Source organism: Balaenoptera physalus, assembly GCF_965194825.1.
Source record: "Balaenoptera physalus genome assembly, chromosome: 7".
NCBI lineage: Eukaryota > Metazoa > Chordata > Mammalia > Artiodactyla > Balaenopteridae > Balaenoptera > Balaenoptera physalus.
This window is the reverse complement of record NC_138886.1, coordinates 46,553,132-46,576,651: the sequence shown is the minus strand read 5'-3', so window position 1 is coordinate 46,576,651 and position 23,520 is coordinate 46,553,132. Positions and strand designations below refer to the sequence as shown.

General features: G+C 37.2%; 1 long non-coding RNA gene across 1 annotated transcript in view; it reads left to right on the top strand.

Moving 5' to 3' along the window:
- Positions 1-4,609: 4,609 nt before the first annotated feature.
- Positions 4,610-23,520, top strand: part of LOC309664982 — a 41,166-nt gene continuing 22,255 nt past the window's right edge. The window contains exons 1-2 of the long non-coding RNA XR_014266114.1: positions 4,610-21,792; positions 22,729-22,894. This is a non-coding gene — a long non-coding RNA (uncharacterized lncRNA). The remainder of the gene's footprint in view (positions 21,793-22,728; positions 22,895-23,520) is intronic.

Here is a 23,520-nt window from a genome sequence, read left to right as displayed (position 1 = left end):
ATAAGGGGAAATCTCCCCCAGCAGCCTTAGAAGCAGCGGATTAAAACTCCACAAACAACTTGATGTGCCTGCATCTGTTGAATACCTGAATAGACAACGAATCATCCCAAATTCAGGAGGTGGACTTTGGGAGCAGGATATATTAATTTTTCCCCTTTTCCTTTTATTTGTGAGTGTATATGTATATGCTTCTGGGTGCGATTTTGTCTGTATAGCTTTTCTTTACAATAGCTTTATTTTACTTCACTATATTATAGCCTCTTTCTTTCTTTCTTTCTTTCTATTTTTTTCTCCCTTTTACTCTGAGCCGTGTGGACGAAAGGCTCTTGGTGCTCCAGCCAGGCATCAGGGCCATGCCTCTGAGGTGGGAGAGTCAACTTCAGGACACTGATCCACAAGAGACCTCCCAGCTCCACGTAATACCAAACGGCAAAAATCTCTCAGAGATCTCCATCTCAACATCAAGACCCAGCTTCACTCAACGACCAGCAAGCTACAGTGCTGGACACCCTATGCCAAACAACTAGCAAGACAGGAACACAGCCCCATCCATTAGCAGAGAGGCTGCCTAAAATCATAATAAGGCCACAGACACCCCAAAATACACCACCAGACGTGGACGTGCCCACCAGAAAGACAAGATCCAACCTCATCCACCAGAGCTCAGGCACTAGTTCCCTCCACCAGGAAGCCTACACAACCCACTGAACCAACCTTAGCCACTGGGGACAGATACCAAAAACAACAGGAACTACGAACCTGCAGCCTGTGAAAAGGAGACCCCAAACACAGTAAGATAAGCAAAATGAGACGACAGAAAAACACACAGCAGATGAAGGAGCAGGGTCAGAACATACCAGACTTAACAAATGAAGAGGAAATAGGTAGTCTACCTGAAAAAGAATTCAGAATAATGAGAGTAAGGATGATCCAAAATCTTGGAAACAGAATAGACAAAATGCAAGAAACATTTAACAAGGACGTAGAAGAACTAAAGAGGAACCAAGCAATGATGAAAACCACAATAAATGAAATTAAAAATACTCTAGATGGGATCAATAGCAGAATAACTGAGGCAGAAGAAAGGATAAGTGACCTGGAAGATAAAATGGTGGAAATAACTACTGCAGAGCAGGATAAAGAAAAAAGAATGAAAAGAACTGAGGACAGTCTCAGAGACCTCTGGGACAACATTAAACGCGCCAACATTCGAATTATAGGGGTCCCAGAAGAAGAAGAGAAAAAGAAAGGGACTGAGAAGATATTTGAAGAGATTATAGTTGAAAACTTCCCTAATATGGGAAAGGAAATAGTTAATCAAGTCCTGGAAGCACAGAGAGTCCCATACAGGATAAACCCAAGGAGAAACACACCAAGACACATATTAATCAAACTGTCAAAAATTAAATATAAGGAAAACATATTAAAGGCAGCAAAGGAAAAAAAACAAATAACACACAAGGGAATCCCCATAAGGTTAACATCTGATCTTTCAGCAGAAACTCTGCAAGCCAGAAGGGAGTGGCAGGATATACTTAAAGTGATGAAGGAGAAAAACCTACAACCAAGATTACACTACCCAGCAAGGATCTCATTCAGATTCGATGGAGAAATTAAAACCTTTACAGACAAGCAAAAGCTGAGAGAGTTCAGCACCACCAAACCAGCTTTACAACAAATGCTAAAGGAACTTTTCTAGGCAAGAAACACAAGAGAAGGAAAACACCTACAATAACAAACCCAAAACATTTAAGAAAATGGGAATAGGAACATACATATCGATAATTACCTTGAATGTAAATGGATTAAATGCTCCCGCCAAAAGACACAGGCTGGCTGAATGGATACAAAAACAAGACCCATATATATGCTGTCTACAAGAGACCCACTTCAGACCTAGAGACACATATAGACTGAAAGTGAGGGGATGGAAAAAGATATTCCATGCAAATGGAAATCAAAAGAAAGCTGGAGTAGCAATTCTCATATCAGACAAAATAGACTTTAAAATAAAGACTATTACAAGAGACAAAGAAGGACACTATATAATGATCAAGGGATCGATACAAGAGGAAGGTATAACAATTGTAAATATTTATGCACCCAACATAGGAGCACCTCAATACATAAGGCAAATACTAACAGCCATAAAAGGGGAAATCGACAGCAACACAATCATAGTAGGGGACTTTAACACCCCACTCTCACCAATGGACAGATCATCCAAAATGAAAATAAATAAGGAAACACAAGCTTTAAATGATACATTAAACAAGATGGATTTAATTGATATTTATAGGACATTCCATCCAAAAACAACAGAATACACATTTTTCTCAAGTGCTCATGGAACATTCTCCAGGATAGATCATATCTTGGGTCACAAATCAAGCCTTGGTAAATTTAAGAAAATTGAAATCGTATCAAGTATCTTTTCCGACCACAACGCTATGAGACTAGATATCAATTACAGGAAAAGATCTGTAAAAAATACAAACACATGGAGGCTACACAATACATTACTTAATAACGAAGTGATCACTGAAGAAATCAAAGGGGAAATCAAAAAATACCTAGAAACAAATGACAATGGAGATACGACGACCCAAAACCTATGGGACGCAGCAAAAGCAGTGCTAAGAGGGAAGTTTATAGCAATACAAGCCTACCTCAAGAAACAGGAAACATTTCGAATAAACAACCTAACCTTGCACCTAAAGCAATTAGAGAAAGAAGAACAAAAAAACCCCAAAGCCAGCAGAAGGAAAGAAATTATAAAGATCAGGTCAGAAATAAATGAAAAAGAAATGAAGGAAACAATAGCAAAAATCAATGAAACTAAAAGCTGGTTCTTTGAGAAGATAAACAAAATTGATAAACCATTAGCCAGACTCATCAAGAGAAAAAGGGAGAAGACTCAGATCAATAGAATTAGAAATGAAAAAGGAGAAGTAACCACTGACACTGCAGAAATACAAACGATCATGAGAGATTACTACAAGCAACTCTATGCCAATAAAATGGACAACCTGGAAGAAATGGACAGATTCTTAGAAATGCACAACCTGCCGAGACTGAACCAGGAAGAAATAGAAAATATGAACAGACCAATCACAAGCACTGAAATTGAAACTGTGATTAAAAACCTTCCAACAAACAAAAGCCCAGGACCAGATGGCTTCACAGGTGAATTCTATCAAACATTTAGAGAAGAGCTAACACCTATCCTTCTCAAACTCTTCCAAAATATTGCAGAGGGAGGAACACTCCCAAACTCATTCTACGAGGCCACCATCACCCTGATACCAAAACCAGACAAAGATGTCACAAAGAAAGAAAACTACAGGCCAATATCACTGATGAACATAGATGCAAAAATCCTCAACAAAATACTAGCAAACAGAATCCAGCAGCACATTAAAAGGATCATACACCATGATCAAGTGGGGTTTATCCCAGGAATGCAAGGATTCTTCAATATACGCAAATCAATCAATGTGATACATCATATTAACAAACTGAAGGAGAAAAACCATATGATCATCTCAATAGATGCAGAGAAAGCTTTCGACAAAATTCAACACCCATTTATGATAAAAGCCCTGCAGAAAGTAGGCATAGAGGGAACTTTCCTCAACATAATAAAGGCCATATATGACAAACCCACAGCCAACATTGTCCTCAATGGTGAAAAAGTGAAACCATTTCCACTAAGATCAGGAACAAGACAAGGTTGCCCACTCTCACCACTATTATTCAACATAGTTTTGGAAGTGTTAGCCACAGCAATCAGAGAAGACAAAGAAATAAAAGGAATCCAAATCGGAAAAGAAGAAGTAAAGCTGTCACTATTTGCAGATGACATGATACTATACATAGAGAATCCTAAAGATGCTACCAGAAAACTCCTAGAGCTAATCAATGAATTTGGTAAAGTAGCAGGATACAAAATTAATGCACAGAAATTTCTTGCATTTCTATACACTAATGACGAAAAATCTGAAAGTGAAATTAAGAAAACACTCCCATTTACCATTGCAACAAAAAGAATAAAATATCTAGGAATAAACCTACCTAAGGAGACAAAAGACCTGTATGCAGAAAATTATAAGACACTGATGAAAGAAATTAAAGATGATACAAATAGATGGAGAGATATACCATGTTCCTGGATTGGAAGAATCAACATTGTGAAAATGACTCTACTACCCAAAGCAATCTACAGATTCAATGCAATCCCTATCAAACTACCACTGGCATTTTTCACAGAACTAGAACAAAAAATTTCACAATTTGTATGGAAACACAAAAGACCTCGAATAGCCAAAGCAATCTTGAGAACGAAAAATGGAGCTGGGGGAATCAGGCTCCCTGACTTCAGACTATATTACAAAGCTTCAGTAATCAAGACAGTGTGGTACTGGCACAAAAACAGAAATATAGATCAATGGAACAGGATAGAAAGCCCAGAGATAAACCCACACACATATGGGCACCTTATTTTTGATAAAGGAGGCAAGCATATACAGTGGAGAAAAGACAGCCTCTTCAATAAGTGGTGCTGGGAAAATTGGACAGGTACATGTAAAAGTATGAAAATAGAAAACTCCCTGACACCATGCACAAAAATAAACTCAAAATGGATTAAAGACCTAAGTGTAAGGGCAGACACTATCAAACTCTTAGAGGAAAACATAGGCAGAACACTCTATGACATACATCACAGCAAGATTCTTTTTGACCCAGCTCCCAGAGAAATGGAAATAAGAACACAAATAAACAAATGGGACCTAATGAAACTTAAAAGCTTTTGCACAGCAAAGGAAACCATAAACAAGACCAAAAGACAACCATCAGAATGGGAGAAAATATTTGCAAATGAAGCAAGTGACAAAGGATTAATCTCCAAGATTTACAAGCAGCTCATGCAGCTCAATAACAAAAAAACGAACAACCCAATCCAAAAATGGGCCGAAGACCTAAATAGACATTTCTCCAAAGAAGATATACAGATGGCCTACAGACACATGAAAGAATGCTCAACATCATTAATCATTAGAGAAATGCAAATCAAAACTACAATGAGATATCATCTCACACCAGTCAGAATGGCCACCATCAAAAAATCTAGAAACAATAAATGCTGGAGAGGGTGTGGAGGAAAGGGAACACTCTTGCACTGTTGGTGGGAATGTAAATTGATACAGCCACTATGGAGAACAGTATGGAGATTCCTTAAAAAACTACAAATAGAACTACCATACGACCCAGCAATCCCACTACTGGGCATATACCCTGAGAAAACCATAGGTCAAAAAGAGTCATGTACCAAAATGTTCATTGCAGCTCTATTTACAATAGCCAGGACATGGAAGCAATCTAAATGTCCATCGACAGATGAATGGATAAAGAAGATGTGGCACATATATACAATGGAATATTACTCAGCCATAAAAAGAAATGAAATGGAGGTATTTGTAATGAGGTGGATGGAGTTAGAGTCTGTCATACAGAGTGAAGTAAGTCAGAAAGAGAAAAACAAATACAGTATGCTAACACATATATACGGAATCTAAGGGGAAAAAAAAAAAAAAGGCCATGAAGAACCTAGTGGCAAGACGGGAATAAAGACACAGACCTCCTAGAGAATGGACTTGAGGATATGGGGAGGGGGTGGGGTGAGATGTGACAGGGTAAGAGAGTGTCATGGACATATATACACTATCAAATGTAAAATAGATAACTAGTGGGAAGCAGCCGCATAGCACAGGGAGATCAGCTCGGTGTTTTGTGACCACCTAGAGGGATGGGATGGGGAGGGTGGGAGGGAGGGAGATGCAAGAGGGAAGAGAAATGGGAACATATTGTATATGTATTACTGATTCACTTTGTTATAAAGCAGAAGCTAACACACCATTGTAAGGCAATTATACTTCAATAAAGATGTTAAAAAAAAAAAAAAAAAAAGAGCTGTTAAAAAAAAAAAAAAAGTAAAAGAACTAGAAAGCATGTTCTATTTCTTCACAGGATTTACAGTCTAGCCCAGGAGACATAAGCTGCAGGCATGGAAAATATGGAAAATCACTTTTCAAAGAATATAAAAGAATTATCAACAGTGGGAAAAAGCTATATGTGTACTAGGGAAGCAGTAGTGATGGTATATATTACGTTTGATATTTTTATTTGAAGTGAAGTGTTAGAAAGCTAACTTATCCATTTTCCCTAAGTCAGTTGTACATGGCACTCGATTAATGGAGTGGAAATTTTTAAAAATCACATAAATCCTTCTTTTCCAGACTACAGACAAGAGTTCACCTCGGCAGCTGGTACTGCTGCTTCCTGCTCATTTATTCTTCAGTACTCTGCTGAAATGACCCTGGCCCATCAGCAGTGACTTTGTCAATAAATACAATAACCATTGTTAGTCCTTATTTTCCTGAGCTCCTTTGCTGCATTTGACATGCTCTTGTCTGCTCTCCCCTTCTCCCATGACTTCAATCCTCTGGTCCCTTCTGGTCCTCTGTCCATCCCTCCTCTTCCATGGGTTCCTCTTCCTCTGCCTACTCTTTAAGTGCTATTGGTTGACCTAGCCCCTTGGGCCACTATAACAAAACACCACAGACTAGGAGGGTTATATACACAACAGTAATTTATCTTTCACAGTTCTGGAAGTGGGAAGTCTAGATTTAGTGTCTGGTGAGAACCTTCTTCTTAGTTCATATAAGGTCCTCTTTTTTGCTGTAACCTCACATGGCATAAGGCGCAAAGGGTCTCTCTGGGGCCTCTTTTATAAGAACACTAAATCACATTCATGAAGGCTCTGCTCTTACAATCTAAGCACATCCCAAAGGCCCCACCTCTTAATATCATCACCGTGGGGATTACGTTTCGACGTAGGAATTTGGCGGGGGGAGGGGGACACACACATTCAGTCTGCAGCATTGGTATTACCCAAGGTGGTATACTTGGCTCACTAATGGTCACATGATGTCATCCACATGTATGTTTTTATCCTTCACCCATATTTTGATGAACTTTAAATCTAACGTGTTAGGGATTGATTCTCCAGAGCTCTAGTCTTGCACATCTAGTGACCTGTTGAACACTTGGATGTTCCCTGGGGAACTAAAGCTCCACACTTTCAACCTGAAAGGGAAGTTTAGTCCTGATAAAGAAGTGAATGGGTCTGCAAGAGAAGGGATAAGGTACAGCAACCTTTTGCCAGAATCATCAGTGCTGGTAACAAATAGAAACATAGTGAGGGCACTGATTGCTGCCATTGCTTATCACTGGGGAGGAAACAAACACACAAGAGAAAACAGTAGTGTTTACTTGCAGAAGCACTTTGCTGGCTATTAACATCATAAACTGTCACATAAGAATGAATAACTCCATTTAGAATTTAGTAATCTGAAAACGGAAGGCTGGCAGAAAGTATTCCTTTTCCTTGGATAAATGGTCTTGCTTTTAAATACTCTTTACTTCTTGTCCTCGGTGCTGTGCCAATGGACTCTTGGATTTACTGTAGATTGCCTAAAGTCAGGTCACACTCTAAAGGAAGATTTTCAGATGTTTAAGACCATCAGCACCAAATGGAGGGTATGTACCTGACACAATGAGAAGTAATGAAAAGAGAGTACTGAAAATGGAAATGTGAGGGAGAAAAAAAAGCACCCATTGACAGCATATGAAATCAGATAATCATTCAATTACTTCTTTCCAGGGATCTTTAAAATCTATTCTCAAAGACTGAGTAAATTATTTTCCTTACACTGCGAACATTTTATTCTTTCTCAACTGAGCAGAGGGGAAAAAAAAAAAAAAGAAAAATATTTTGGCTTTCTTTTGTCCATTCTTGAGAAAAAAATTGCACAACAGACACATGGGAAATAATCACTGTACGTACTTACGTATTTTTTAACTTATACAAATAAATATTCACATGTTATTAAATCAAGAAAATGATATATCACCTTATATGGTATCTTCTCTCATCTCATATTCTTAACATATAAAATTTTGTTTGCTTTTATTTGAAACGATGGCATTTGAGTCAAGTCTTTTCTCCTAATTTGCTCTTCTATTGCTTCAGAATGCACCACTTTCTATGGGTAAATCCATTTGAATATTTATATTTTAATATGTTTTAACTCAATAATTTGTATTACAAACCTATACAACTATTTCTTAATTTATAAACTTTAGAAAGTATCTGTTAACATCTCTCCTGCGGAACATGAAGATATCTTTCTTACTCCATCTCCCCAGCCCCACCTACTCCTACAAATGCTTGTCTATTACATATATTATTATTGTGAGTTTTTCTGATGATTGCATTGGCACATTTAAATGTTGGATAAATTTTGGAATATTTTTGGCTCCAGATAAAAGAAAGCTTGATGAATTATGGCTTAAACCATTAAGAATTTATTTTCTGCTCATAACAAAAAGCCTAGAGGTATATGGCCTCAGGGTTGGCCAAGAGGTTAACTGGCAACAACTCTGCAATCTCTTGGCCTTTTCCCCTATGGTTGACATTCTCACTCATTTGCACCCAAGAGGGAGCTAGTGAAGGGTGTATCCACAAGATTACCTTCTCCTTTTGTGCCATTGTTTATGGGTTTATAGCATGACCATACAGAGGCTCAGCCATTCTATACTCAGCCTTTTACTAATTCCTCTGACAACTTCTGCACCCCTACATCCCCCATTTTTGATAATCTTGAGCTTGGCCACTTTGGGATTCATTAGAAAGAAATTGTTCCTATCTTTTTTCAGGCTTCCCCTGCACATGTTTTGAGTCATTTTCTCTATTCTAATATATCCATCAATAGGATTTTACCAGTTTTCTATATTACAGAAATGCAACATTTATGTGGCTGGTTGATGACATCTTTTCTTTCTTTTACCACTGTGATTTATTCTTCTTGTGTATATTTACTATTATTTCAGGGAGATTATAAGAAGGAAGGAAGGAAAAATACTGTCCTCATTTCAGTTTTTTAAACTAACAGTTTGTAAGCATCATTTTAAAGTGTCTCCTCTAACTTAAACATAACATACGGATACTTTATTTTTCACCTTGTGAATTATTAAATGTTGAATGGCAGGGACATATTACTTTATTTCATCATACTGCATGATTAATTCACAATGTTCTATGGAAATCATGAATTCTAAACTTGACACTTATGAAGATTGTATGTGCCAGGAACTGTGTTAATATTATTTTTCTAGACACTAAATTTCTAAATTGCTTTATTTTGAAAAATGTCAGACTTATAGAAAAGTTGTAAGGATAGTACAAATAATTTTCATATACACTTTACTCAGACCCTATAGCTGTAACATTTTACCTCATTTCTGTCCTCTCTTTCTCTTTACACACACACACTTTTTTCTGATTCATTTGAAAGCAACTTTTAGGCTTTACCACTAAATATCTCAGCATATGTTTCCTGAAAACAAGAATATTTTCTCACAAAACCATAAGTATCAAAATCAGGAAATTAACATTATTCAATATTCCTATCTAATCTTCAGACCTATTTTATATTTTGCAATTGTCCCACTAATGTCTTTTATAGCCATCCTCCCCCCAACACCCAATATCTGGTCCAAGGTGCAATCCAGAATCACACGTTGTGTTTAGTTGTCCTGTCTCTTTAGTTTTCTTTGCTCTGGAAGAGTTCCTCAGTTTATCTTTGACAATCATAGCCTTGATTTCTTATAATCTATTAATATTATAATTTATTTTGGTGTACATATTGTCTGATGTTGGACCATGGGAGCCTCTTCAGTCTGGACTCTGTCATTTTGACGTGTCCTTATCATTATCTGAGAACTTCCATATTTTCTGGTTAAAAAATATGCTCTAGGCTCATCTTGCACTTCCCTAAATGAGCTCTGGAATCACTCATTTCTCCATTTCTCATTTCTTTTTAAGGAGAATGATTTTAGGAACCAAGATCTGGTCACTAGATGTGCATAGCTACTGGAGTGTGATTGTTTTTATGGTTGCTCAGCACACAGAACTAGAAAATAGACATGTGTACATGCCCATGTATTTGTATTTATTTTCATAACTGTCTCTGATCTCTGTGTAGTCTGACATTACAGACTCAGGAAAGGAATATCCTCAGTTTTACACAAATCAGTTGGCATTCTGACTTGAAAGATCTGACTGTTTTGCATTGGGTTACCCTACTCAGTCCTTCTAGAGAGATCAAATTCCTGTGGCACACGAAAAAAGGGGGAATTCGAGTACAAAGACCAGGATTTGAAACATGCCCACACGAGTGCTGCCACCTGGTGGAGCTCTGCTGCAAGCTCAGCGGCCGTCTTCCCCAACTTGGTTCTCTGAGGGCTATCTATACTTAAGTAAATGAATTTGTTACTAAAAGCTGTGTAACTTGATAGGAGTTGGAAGATTAATTAAAAGCAATCCTGAGATTGCAAAAGTAAACAACAATAACGTAATCAACAACATTTGTAAAAGACAGCCTTAAATTATTGACTTTATATTACAAGAGCTTTTTAATTGAGGTTGCAATAACTTACAGAATGGGAAAATCTTAACATTCTTCTTTAGCATTTATGCCTCCAAGAAAATAATGTAATTTACTTGTTTATATGTTTATAATATATACTAATTCACTGGAGTGTAAATACTATGAAATCAATAAAAGATAGTTTTATGGGGAGATGAGAAATGTGTTGGATAACTTACTTATTAGACCAGATACAAGAATCCATGTGACATTAATTCAACTTGTTATTTCATTACACTTTGTAACCGTCTCCCTTCCAAAGCCTTGTAAAAAATTATGAAAGAGATTATTGACAACTTTGTATACCTGGATATTGAGAGTCGTTTCTGGAGGCCAGACTTTCCCTGAAGTAAATGGAATTATTTTTCCCTTGCAAAGACTGCAGGAAGGGGTCCAATTTGGCTTAGTGAACATCTATTCTTCTTAAGAAAAATTTTATATTCTAGGTAAAGGTAAAATACAAATTACGTTCTGAGGCAAATTTGCCTCTTTCCTCCTCTGACAATGAAGATAATATGATGGTTAAGCTCATTTTCACCACTAGATGGAGATATTGTCATCTATAGGAGAGAGTAATGTCTGCGTTACACATTTTCCTGTCCTCAGAATCAGAGAAATTACACATGTCCTCTGTGACCCACAGCATGCATTTTCCATCACCCACCCTCCCCCCCCCCAAAACACACATACACACAATAGTAAGCTAGTATTGAAAGGCACAGAACAAAACTAAAAGAAAACACACCATCTCATGAGTTGATAATGGATTGGCCACAATGCAGCTACAAAATAAACTCAGAGAGAAATATCCAGCAATGATCCTGACATTGTAATTACGGGAGTGGAGCGCAGGTTTCTCTTGAAGCATCAATGCATTTTACATGGGTAGGATGTAGCTGTAATCCGATCAGCTGCAACTGCCGCAGTTAACAGAAGGACCCTAAAAATAGAACCTCTATGGTAATCTGTCTGGATTACTAAATTCAGTGACAGCTTGGCAACAAATCAGGGAAATGTTTGCGGAAAAGGATTTAAATATATCATGAAGTTTTATCTGCATTATGAAGAAATCCACAAGGCCCCCAGTTCAGAGCTACTGCTTCAGGGGCTGCTTCCAAACAACCGAGCTCATTTTGTCAAAACATCACCTTTCTGTCCTGCCTTTTGCAATTTAATGATGTTAAATCCATTAATGAAGGCAAAAAAAAAAAAAGAGAGAGAGAAGCTTTCAAAAAGGGCCGATCTACACCACTTTCTTTTTCACACCACTTAAATTTTACACCATGAAGTCTTTATAGGTATAACTTTTCTTTCTTAATGGTGGCAGAGGAGTTAATCAGGAGACAATGTGGATTCTTGTGAAAACTTCATTTGAAATAAAGGTAAGGTTTTTTTGGTTTTTTTTGAAACTATATAAAGATATGTGTAACTATTTATAGCTATATAAACAGAAAGGAGTTAATACGTTAGCTGTGAGCTGTTACTGGCTGGGGAGAAAGATGCTTTTGCTGACTGTGAACTCACATCCAGAATCTAGAATAAAGCAAAGACAAGTCCTCTGGTGTACCTATTTCTCAGCATTCGGGATTAATTGTTTTGTGGGCTCTTATTGCAGTTTTCCTCCACGTCAGGAAATTGCACCCGGCCTTTGCTTCTCAGCCGCTATTCCTTTTTCAGGTCCAGAAAATCTCCCCAAGGTTTCCTTTGCTCGGGCCTCCGGGATTCAGAATGTTTTTATTTTCTTTCCATAGTTGGGTCTAATAACTCTCTTCCCACCTCTTCAGAATCCTCTCCTCTCTCCCAAGAGGCTGCAGCTACCCCACCCCCTCATTCTGGTCACTTCCCTAACAATCCTCTAGTCTTCTCTTTTAATTCTTCCACTGAAAAGCTATTAAAGGAATCAGCGAGTGACTAAATAACAAATGGAGGAAAATTTCAGCGAGTGCAAGCAAGATTTCTCTTCTAAATCCTCTATCTGCCCCTGAGATTATTGTATTCAAATTCTATAACCCTGAAAAATCTTAATCTCTCTTTTCATTTGCTATACTATTTCCTAAACCATCCAGGTGACGTATGCCAATGTTAGTTTCACGTGGATTATATCCTTTAGAAATTTATAAAATACAGGGAACTCTGGACACTGACTCAGATCCACATTCTTTTTATTTTTTAATATGTATACTTATTGTGAAGTCTTACTTTTTTTTGGTTTTGTTTTGAAGGGGAGAAGTGAATTTTTTAAAAAATTAATAGTCAAGTATTCTGTGATGATCATTATTTTTGCCTTAGCCAGCTCACCAGATTTCAGAATCTTATCGATATTGGAAGTTTTAATATCAGTCAATAAGAGTAGATTCATCATCAATATGAAATTATACAAGTGTGAAATAGGACAATGAAAGACTGTCAAGTGGGACAAATTATAATCAATATGTAGCAAAATTTTTTAAACTGATTTTTAATGCATAAACAAGGTATTTATAGCTTTGATGTCAGTGTAAGTAATAGAATTAAAGAAAACTAGAAATTTTGTGGACAGTAAGAGCAAAGCATTTGAGCAACGTTTGTTTTTGTTGTAAATAATAACTTTATCTGTATGGCTACTATGTCTTTACTTATCTCTAAATGTATACAGTGCAACTGCCCTATTACACAAACCACCTTGATTGAGAAATAACCGGTTTAATAATAACCCTAGAAATTCCCTATGTTGCAACTGCATCCCTTCCATGTCAAAGAAATCATTATTCTGACTTTTATAGTAGATCATTTCTTTGTTTTTCTCTATGATTTTATTATACATATAAATAATAATATTTTGTTTTGCCTGTTATTGTGCCCTTTTTGAATGGAGTAATACTATATATATCATTTTGTCTCTTCATTTATCTAATATTATTCATAATGTGGTATATAGCTATAGCTCTTTAATTTTTATTGCAATAGACTATTACCTTATATTTTACTCACACATTATATTTTGATGAACATTTGGGTCGTTTCCACATTTCTGTTATTATGCACTGTTGCACTGTGTTCCCATAAGTTTATAAAACCTGTTAGGAGACATTTAGAAATTGAAAAACCTAAATAAATAGAAGAATACATCATGTTCATGATTGGAAGACATATTTTAAAGATGTCAATTCTCCCAGATCGATTTATAAATTTAGTGCAATCTCAGAAGAACTACTCATTCTTCCCCTGACTTTCCTAAACACTGCTGCCAAATTAATCTGCCTAAAATATATTTATCTTGTCATTCCCTGCTTAAAACCTACATTAAAACCTGCAGTGATTCCCTACTCTCTAGAGCTGTGCTGTTTAACACTGACACCACTAGCCTCATGTGGCCACTTAAATTTAAATTTTAATTAATTAAAATTAAATAAAATTAAGATTCCATTTCTCAGTTACACTAGCCACATTTCAAGTGCTCCATAGCCACATACTCCTACAACATCAGACGGCACCAATATAAAGCATGTCTCTCATCACAGAAAGTTCTATTGGATACCACTGTTCTACAACATCATACCATTTTCAGCATGACAATCAAGAAGTCCACAGTCTAGAATCCAATGCTTCAGTCCAATCTATTTACTCAACATCCTCCTGAAAGAGTGTGATCATTACTACCTACACCTACTTTTACCTCACTCCTTGCATGCATGTCTTTCCTTTTTCACTTTGAAATTCAATTGGCCCGCTCTTATTTTAATTCTTTATAGCCTTTCTTGACTTGTCCCTTATTAATGCTAAACTTCCTTTTTAAACAATAATGATAATTATCTTCAGCACATTTTTTGGTAACTATATCTTATGCATACTGCTATGCATTCTTATAGCCTCTTTTAGTTTGTGGATGTCTCTAATATAATAGAGTCTAATGTAAGTTTCTTGATGGAAGGACTATAATTGTCATTTCTATCATTCTTTCTATGTTACCCAGTGCTGGGCATTGCCCACGGATGATAGCCAGTTCTAGTAGATGACAACATTATTACTCCTTAAACAATATTATTTATCCACCGTTGACTTCCCTTCCAATGAAAATATATCTCTCAACAGCAATAAAGCTCTATTTCTTCCCTGCTACCAGCCTCCTCATTCCTGTGTAATCTTGACACGTAGGCAAGGCGGCTCCTTTCACTATCAAGTCTCTTGGAAGACCTTTGCCAAACACATCCCCAACAACTCAAAATGTACACCTCCATCTCCCCCACGGTAAATTCCTGCATTGCACCCCTGATCATGACAGCACTGGTGGTCGAAACTGTCCACTGACTGTGTCATGCCTAATTACTCATGTATTGTCTCTAGAGTTGAATAATGCACATTATTAATGAGTTAGTATGCCTTTCATATCAAATTTCCCAAGTTAAATTTATACCTGTTGTTATTGGCCACATGTCATAGGTTGATACATGCCATATGTGATATTTTCAGAAAGCTTTGTTAGATGTTGGTTTTAAGAGAATTGGTAGACTTACTCCACTTCTCTACAATTGAAGTCCCCATGTCCCCAGCAATTTTATCAGAGTTGACATTAATGAAACCTGACTCTTCTTTACCATCCTAGCAGAGAAGCCAAGGACTAACTACTCTGAAAGGCTCAAGATGTACTCTCTTCAGACTCTCTCCATTTTAGTAAAAGACCCATCCTGTTGGGCAGCTGATTATTGTAATGTGGTTTGTGCCAGGATACTTAACTCTTGATGATTCTGTGACATTGATGAGGAAAAAAAGGAAACATGAGCTGCTATTGTCTCTGTCAGCTATTGTTCTATCTCTGCACAGAAGAAACATTCACTCCACTAAGTTCTCTTAGAGATACAATCAAGATAGCTCATTCTAGTTGAAGCCCGGTTTCCAAATATTTATGGGACGAGCAAATCATTTCACCTCTTGCATCTTTGATGTTGGCTTGGAGGCTGCATACGATCCTCTGAAATACCAGTTAAAACAGTAAAAGGAGCAGTGGAGGAAATTTAAGTGTTTTGTTAATGACAAAAATAATTCACGTGTTTTCCTTATTGATAACTGATGAATAGAGATTGGCTGAAACTAAAATAAAGAACTATATATTTTTGTATGATTTTAAAAATTATCTTTTTTATAGAATTGGTGGTAAGTTATCCTGAATCAGTCCAGTAACTGTTTGCTATCCTTGTCTGTCAAGGAAAAGTCTTCCTTACACACCTAAAATGTATTGTTTTCTCTGACTAGGCACTGTTATCTCTCACATTTAAAAAATTACATTACTCTTGAACACAAATGTCCGGGCAAGAGCAGACATCAGACCCGTATTTCTTGGCATTTGCCTGCTGTCTGGTCTCCTAGTATGATTAGTAGAATCGTGTTTTTAAAGATGCTGTCTTAATTGTCTTCTCATTTCTACTTTACCTTGAATTGATTCATCAGCATTTGACCATAACTATCAATTGCAACAGTTTTTTTTTTTTTTTTTTTTTTTGGTTTGGTCTTTGATATCATGATTTTTACATCTTAAAAATGTATTTTAAATTATTATTCCCTGGGAGATAAAAAGACTATTTTTGTTATTTATCTTTGTTTTGTTTCCAGAGGGGCCATTTATTTGTGATCAGTATGTTAGTTTTTTTTTTCTAGATGGTCTACTTTTCACCCTTTATGGTATTCTTATAGGCCCTAGATAACAAGAGCAAAATATGCAGGAGATTTTTATTTCTTCTGTGCTAAATATCAACAAAGGATGGGTGTATGTATATATCTGTGTATGGAGAATTCTCAATGCTCCTTTTCTTTGTCCAATATAAGTAAAATGGGTGTAATATCAAGACTGTAGATGTATAGTGTTTATTGAAATGAAACATTTGTATTAGGCTTGCTATGTAAATGTCTAACAACACTTGGACTATTAGTTCTCTAGTTATAAGAGCCCATGGCTTGATTTTATCATGTAAACTAGTTTGTTAGGGTTGCCTTTAATTGGTTTATGTAAATTGTACTTTGGAATATTCCCTTAAAACAATCGATACACTACAAATTGTGACTTATTCTTATTTACATTCTTATTTAGTAAAATAGTTTCTCTAATGACTGCTTCTAGGCAACATTTTATTAGCCTAGTGTGAGGTACTGAACATACTCAGGAGGGAAAAAGATAGCATGGACTTCAACATAGTCATTAATTCAGAACGTTCCCTTTTAGTTAGTTCAAAATAGGGGGGTTTTGCTAAACCTATTATTTATTCTCCCTGCTTCAATGCACCCATTTAAAATCCCCCAAATTGTACAAACACATAAAACCCGAAACCTCTTTCCTTTTAGAAGTACTACCAGAAGATACTACAAAATGTAAGATGTGTAGTGTTTCTGAGTTTGGGATATAGATTCTAAGAAAGAGGTGAAAGGGACAGTTAATTTACTACTATTTCTAAAAGGTCATTACAAATAATTAAGAAAAAAATTAAAGTGTATTTTTCTAAAATGATTCCTGTCCTTTTGTCCTTGGCAATGATGCATAGTTATTGAATATGATGTAATACAAATTTCATCTCCACTTGTTAATTCCTGGTATTTAACCAGTGACAGCCTTTGAAAATTGTCAGGGACGTAGGTACTATAGGGGTTTAAAATGTTCTTGCCTCTGTGTGTGTGTGTTGTGTATGTGTCTGTGTGAAAGCATTCATGGGTGTAGATAACTCAATTTTCTTGCTGTCTGAAGCTGAAGGAGATGGGAGGGCAATGAAAAGCTTCCTGTTTACCTTGTCCCTTGTTTAGACAGGGCAGCCATAGCAACATGGCAACCATAACCATATAAACACAGTATCTCCTTATCAATGATTCATTCAAGAAACCTCTGAGTTGAGTTTCAAGTCTCCCTTCCTTCAACGCTTAATTCCAGGGCATAAATTGCAGGCTGTATCAGACCAACAGAGTATTAAATTGTTCAAGGGAAGTATGACCTTCCTTTCAAGTCCTCCTTGTGGCAGCCTCTTTGCTCTCTTTTACCAACTCCTGATATTCGATGGCTTCAAACTGTGACCACTAGTTGAGATCATGGTCACTATATAACTTGCCTTATGATATTGTATGTAATAGTATATTTATTTTCTTTCTACTCCCCTAACAAGACCTATCTAGACCTTTGGTGAAAATATAGCTAAATTGAAAATAACTCCTAATTATTTTAAAGTCATTTTATTTTATCTTTGTTGTTGATGGGGAGCAAGGAATTAAGAATTCATTATATCCTTCAATATATGTCTTTATGTATATCTAGCTAGCTAGCTGTTTAACTTAATTCCATATGAGGAATCATGGGTAATCTGGCAAAGGACTGCTCAACTTAATGTATATGGACCCAGGTAGCACTTTATTGATCTCTGATCACTGAAGAGGACTTTCCCAAGGGACCTTTATTATTATTATTATTTATTTTTAAAAACATTTTTATTTATTGATTTATTTATGGCTGTGTTGGGTCTTCGTTTCTGTGCGAGGGCTTTCTCTAGTTGTGGCAAGCGGGGGCCACTCTTCGTCGCGGTGCGCGGGCCTCTCACTGTCGCGGCCTCTCTTGTTGCGGAGCACAGGCTCCAGACGCGCAGGCTCAGTAATTGTGGCTCACGGGCCCAGTTACTCCGCGGCATGTGGGATCTTCCCAGACCAGGGCTCAAACCCGTGTCCCCTGCATTGGCAGGCAGATTCTCAACCACTGCGACACCAGGGAAGCCCCCAAGGGACCTTTATTATTAATGAGTGGAGATAATTTGGGAAAGGGGGAAGATTTCCACGTGATTTTTTCATGACTCAATCTCCTTTACTAATAAGCATGATGCTATTATCCCACCATGAGTGATTTTTAAGCTGTTTCTTTAGCAGTGGTGATGGATTGGTGTTAATTCTTTCATGATTTTTTTCCATATGTCTACCCAAAGTGAGATTTATAATCTTGGTCTCACAATGCATTATTCTAAACAAATGGACCAAACAGACCCTACATTGACTGCAGAGACAAAAAAGGGGGATTTTCCTAACATGTGACTTATGACCTATACCCACTGCTTTTGCTCCTTTCTGACACTGTTGTATGAAGAGATAAAGAAGAAGACAACAACAGTTAAAAAAAAGACAATTATGGCGACATGAAGGATGTCTATTCAAGTATTCAGGAACTATTTATTAAGGGTTTTCAAGCATTTACTTAATATTAGTAGTCATCAGTTCATAAGTTTTTCTTCTCCAGAGACTATAAACTTTTGAAGGCAGGAATTGTATGTCCTATTTATATTTATTTATATTGTTATTTTCAGCACTGAGCACAGTATATAAAACATGGGTGCTTGATGTATTTCAGTTGAGTGAATATTAGTGTGATTAGGCACTGTGAGAATATAATGATTAACTGTGCCTGTCATATACATAACACTTCAGGTTAGCATCTGTGATAAAAAGCAAAGGAAAGAAGTGAGAAACTTTATGAGGAAAGAATTGTTAGCACATGGTGTAAGGCTGATGAGTCATTAATTCATGTTAGTTTGATTTCCTCCAGGAAAAGACCCCGAGAAAGGGTTTGAGTATAGAAGGGTATTGATTAGGAGGTGATTCCAGCAAACACTAGAAAAACAGAAGAGAAGGCAGCCATTAAAAGGGTACATTATCATGCAAACTCCCACTGTAGGTAACTGAAGCTTAATGCCATTAGGGAACTCAGGGAGACAGACTAGAACAAACATCTCAGAGTTACGCCCCTTCATAGCTAAGGGAACTGGAGTATTTATACACCAACTCTTACCACTGGGTGGTTGGGAATGCCCTTGTGGGACGTTGATTCCCTGGGACTTCTCACTTGCCATCACAGGTAAGAAACACGGGCTCCGAAGCCAGAGATTATTCTTAGTTGAAGGAATGCAAGAGTTGGAATTTGCAAATAGGGTTAGCATGCAGTGTCCAACAGAAAGCAGATTCCATTATAAGTATTAGGTAAGAGATAAATAAAAATATTATTTTTTTATTTAAATTTATGTGTATTTTTTAATGATTGCTACATTGTTAGAACCATAAATACTTTTTCAATTGCTTGGAGCTAACTACTTAATACATGGAACTGTGCAGTATTAATTCTGGTCTCGGTGCCAAAGATGTATTATGAAACATTAACAGTGTCATGAACCAAGAAAGTTTGAGAACCACTAATCTCAATTAGTGGTTCTGATGAGAGCAGTTTTTCCATGGGTAACATCTACGGGCTGTATGAGTCTATTAGAACAGACCTACCTTCGGCAGGCTAAAGTTATTTGGAATTTCAGAAGCAGGACACATCTCACATGACTACCCACACACTGCATTTCTGTATAAATGGAAACATATCAAATGTTGATGTGTTCTATGTCTCTGGTAAAAGAATACAATTTTTATGGAATATGGGGCCAATATTTTCCTTATGTTATCTTTGGACCTTGAAACACCCAGGCCCCTTGACTTCAGAAGAGATTCTCAATCCTTTCTTGGCCTCTTTGCTCAGATTTAATAAGAAACTAGCTCTGGCTTGCAATCTTGCTGATTTTGTCTTTTAAACGGCTTATAAAGAAATATCTATATACTTATATATGTAATATATCTGTCATGACAAACGTGTAGGTCACTGTGATATGTGCTTTTAGTCCCATTCATTGCTCCAGTCTGTATTTCCAACTGTATCTCTCTATTTGTCACATTTAAAATTTTTTACAATTTATTTATAATGGTAAGTCATTAAAATAACTTATGAAATAAGCAAGAAATATATTAAAAAAGCACAGAGATGAAATATAACTAACAGAATAAAAATGAAGACATGACAAATTGATAAAATAATATCATAATCATAATAATCATAGGCATAACATGCCTATTGAATACTTATCACACACAGATCCTAGTGGTCTATACATATGTGTTGATTTTATCCTAACAGCACCCTGACATGTGTGTTCTATATTATTACCCCATTTGGGGGTTATATCTATCCTGAAGCAAATGCTGCTGGTGCCCGGTTATATTCCTCAGGGCCTTCCCATGTAATGCATAGCGTTCTGACTTCTACATAACACACTCTGCTTGTCTTTGCCCAGCAGCTTTTTTGATAGTTGGAGCCAGGTCTGCTCTCCTGCAAAGCAAAAGGAGAATTAACACAACCTATGACTGCCCTCCTTCACTAATATTTCCTGGGATAATGTTCCAAACCAACTATTTGTGCTCAATCCTTATTTCAAGGTTCTGGAGGAACCCAAACTGAGACATATATCTGTACATTCACTTGTACATCCATGCATGCATAATTATAAAACTGCCTTAAATTGGGGAACTAGATGAGATGTATATTTCTGGGACTGAGAAAGTATTGTCTCAGCCTTGCATGGAATTCTTCAGAAGGAGGGAAAAGAGAGCAGAATGAACTTTATCTTCAGGAAGGGCACTAGCAATATAGACTCAAATTAGGACAAATAGCCAAATCCATTTTAGTCCTAAGTAGAGAAAACGGAGGAAGAAAGAGGTGACAGCATCTCATGAATTCATGGCTGTACCATACTGCAGTCACACAGCACAGACAGAGGAATAATAAAAATAATCAGCTGCTTACTGACGGGGTTTTTTCCTATCAGTTGGCAAAATGATGTGGCAAGACAATTAGTAAATTATTTAAGTCCAGTGTGCTCAGATCTGAGATGCTGGCAACTGTGTTACTGTGAGGGAACGGGTGGCAGGGGCTAGACTGGGTAGTCTATTCACATATACGTAAAACACACCCACATTCCAACTGATCCATATTGAGAGGTGAGAAGTTGTACTGGTCTAGAGAAAGTGTTAAGAGGATTGTCCTGTGCTTAATATCACTACAACATTTTTTTATTGATGTTATGTCTCTCAGGTTCTGGCATTTTAAGAATTGCGATTGACAGCAAACTTGAATGAGAATGAGGTTGCCCTCAGATCCCCAACTTATTCTGCTTTGTTTAACCTTATAAGATGCTTAATTTGGGGGTCATTTCACAATTTGCTCTAAAGATTCCTTTTCCTTTCTGATTAGATTTCTATTTTATTGTAATTAAGGATATTATTTTATGGTGGTGGTGGGTGTGTGTGCGTATTTTAAAGTAAGGTACCGATATCATTTAATCTATGATTGCTTGAAACTAGGTATGATTTCATCTGGCAGCCTGTTCAGAAGTGAATGGAAGCTGCGTACTTCTCCACCAGAGTCATTACAGCGCACGCTGTGAGTGTGAATGTTCATTAGCATATTACGGATCTATAATTTCTGCTTAAAAAAAAAAACCCTATGGAAAGCAATTACCCAGCATGATAAGAGCTCTGTTTTAAACTTCAACATCTTCTCCACTTTCCTACTTTTTAGTCTGCCTTCTCCATACCTCTGAATATTTGTTTTTAACTAAATAGAAAGATTGTATAGTTCAAGATCTCTGACAGTGGGTCATTTGTACAGAGCTGGTTCACTGTCAGAGGCAAAATGGGTTAGGTGAAGCTGAGGCAGATTATCTAACATCTCATTAAATGGCTAAAAAAATGCATGTTGTGGAAAAGTGCAGCTCTTGAAATATGAAGTGACCTCTCACGTTTGCTGTGTGACTTTGAGATACTCAATTAGCCTCTTGGAGCTTTGTCTTGCTGCCTTTCAATAGGATCAGTAAGGTCTGTCTTGCAGAGTGGTTGTGAACAGAAAAGAAGATAATATATGGTAAAGAGCTTTAAAAGAGTTCAGAGGTGTACAAATAAAAGTTGTTACTGGGCTTCCCTGGTGGCTCAGTGGTTGAGAATCTGCCTGCCAATGCAGGGGACACGGGTTCGAGCCCTGGTCTGGGAAGATCCCACATGCCGCGGAGCAACTGGGCCCGTGAGCCACAATTACTGAGCCTGCGCATCTGGAGCCTGTGCTCCGCAACAAGAGAGGCCGCGATAATGAAAGGCCCGCGCACCTCGATGAAGAGTGGCCCCCGCTTGCCACAACTAGAGAAAGCCCTCGCACAGAAACGAAGACCCAACACAGCCATAAATAAATAAATAAACCCAAAGTTAAAAAAAAAAACAAACCTGGGACTGGGAAAAAAAAAAAAAAGTTATTACTATCATTACTTGTTCAGCAGGCGGCAATCTACAAATTGTTTTAATGTGTATTGTTGAATTTGGCTTTCAGAAATGTCCTGTGGAACAGAAAGAGATACCCTCTATTGCACAGATGTGAATACTGAGGCTCTGTGACGTCAGGAAGCTCCAGGCATGCTCAATTTTACAACTTAAGAAACCGAACAGGAATGGTTGGCTGCTGAATTTGGGATTCAAGTTTAAATTCTCATTTAAAGGTAATTATTTATATATGATAAATAACTATACACAGGTATGTACACACACACACACACACACACACACACACATACACAGAGTGGGAGAGATTTCTATAATGGCTTCCATTTGGGGCCCCACTGTGCCCTTTAAGATCAGATTTCATCTCACACTCAGACCCACCCGAGTCCCTTGAGCTACCCTGTGTGCAATGTTTACTAGACATCTCTGCTCCAGTTTCTAGCTTCTTCTGAATGCCAGTTCTCTATGTCTGGTGGTAGCTCCAGGTGTGTAGTGGATTATTCTGGTTATTCACAGGTAATGACAAAATACTTGTTCAACAGGTATTTTAAAATTGGATATTAACTGGTCTGCTTTTTCAGTGTTTCTCAGGCATTTTCACTACCTCAGGTTTCAGCTTTTTACCTTATTCTTGTTCCTCTCTTTCCACTAAACCCTTTAGTTGATTTTGTGCTTGCCCCGTCCCTAAATTAATGCTCCTCTCCTATCCTGAGCACACTATGAGGCTCTTTTGTTTTTTCCTCACCCCAGCCCCCCAAACCTCACCTTTGCCCCCAGTGGCTTGTTAAGATGAGCTCAGACTAGAGCGTAGGCTCCACATGGGGAGGGAGAGTGTCTGTCGTTT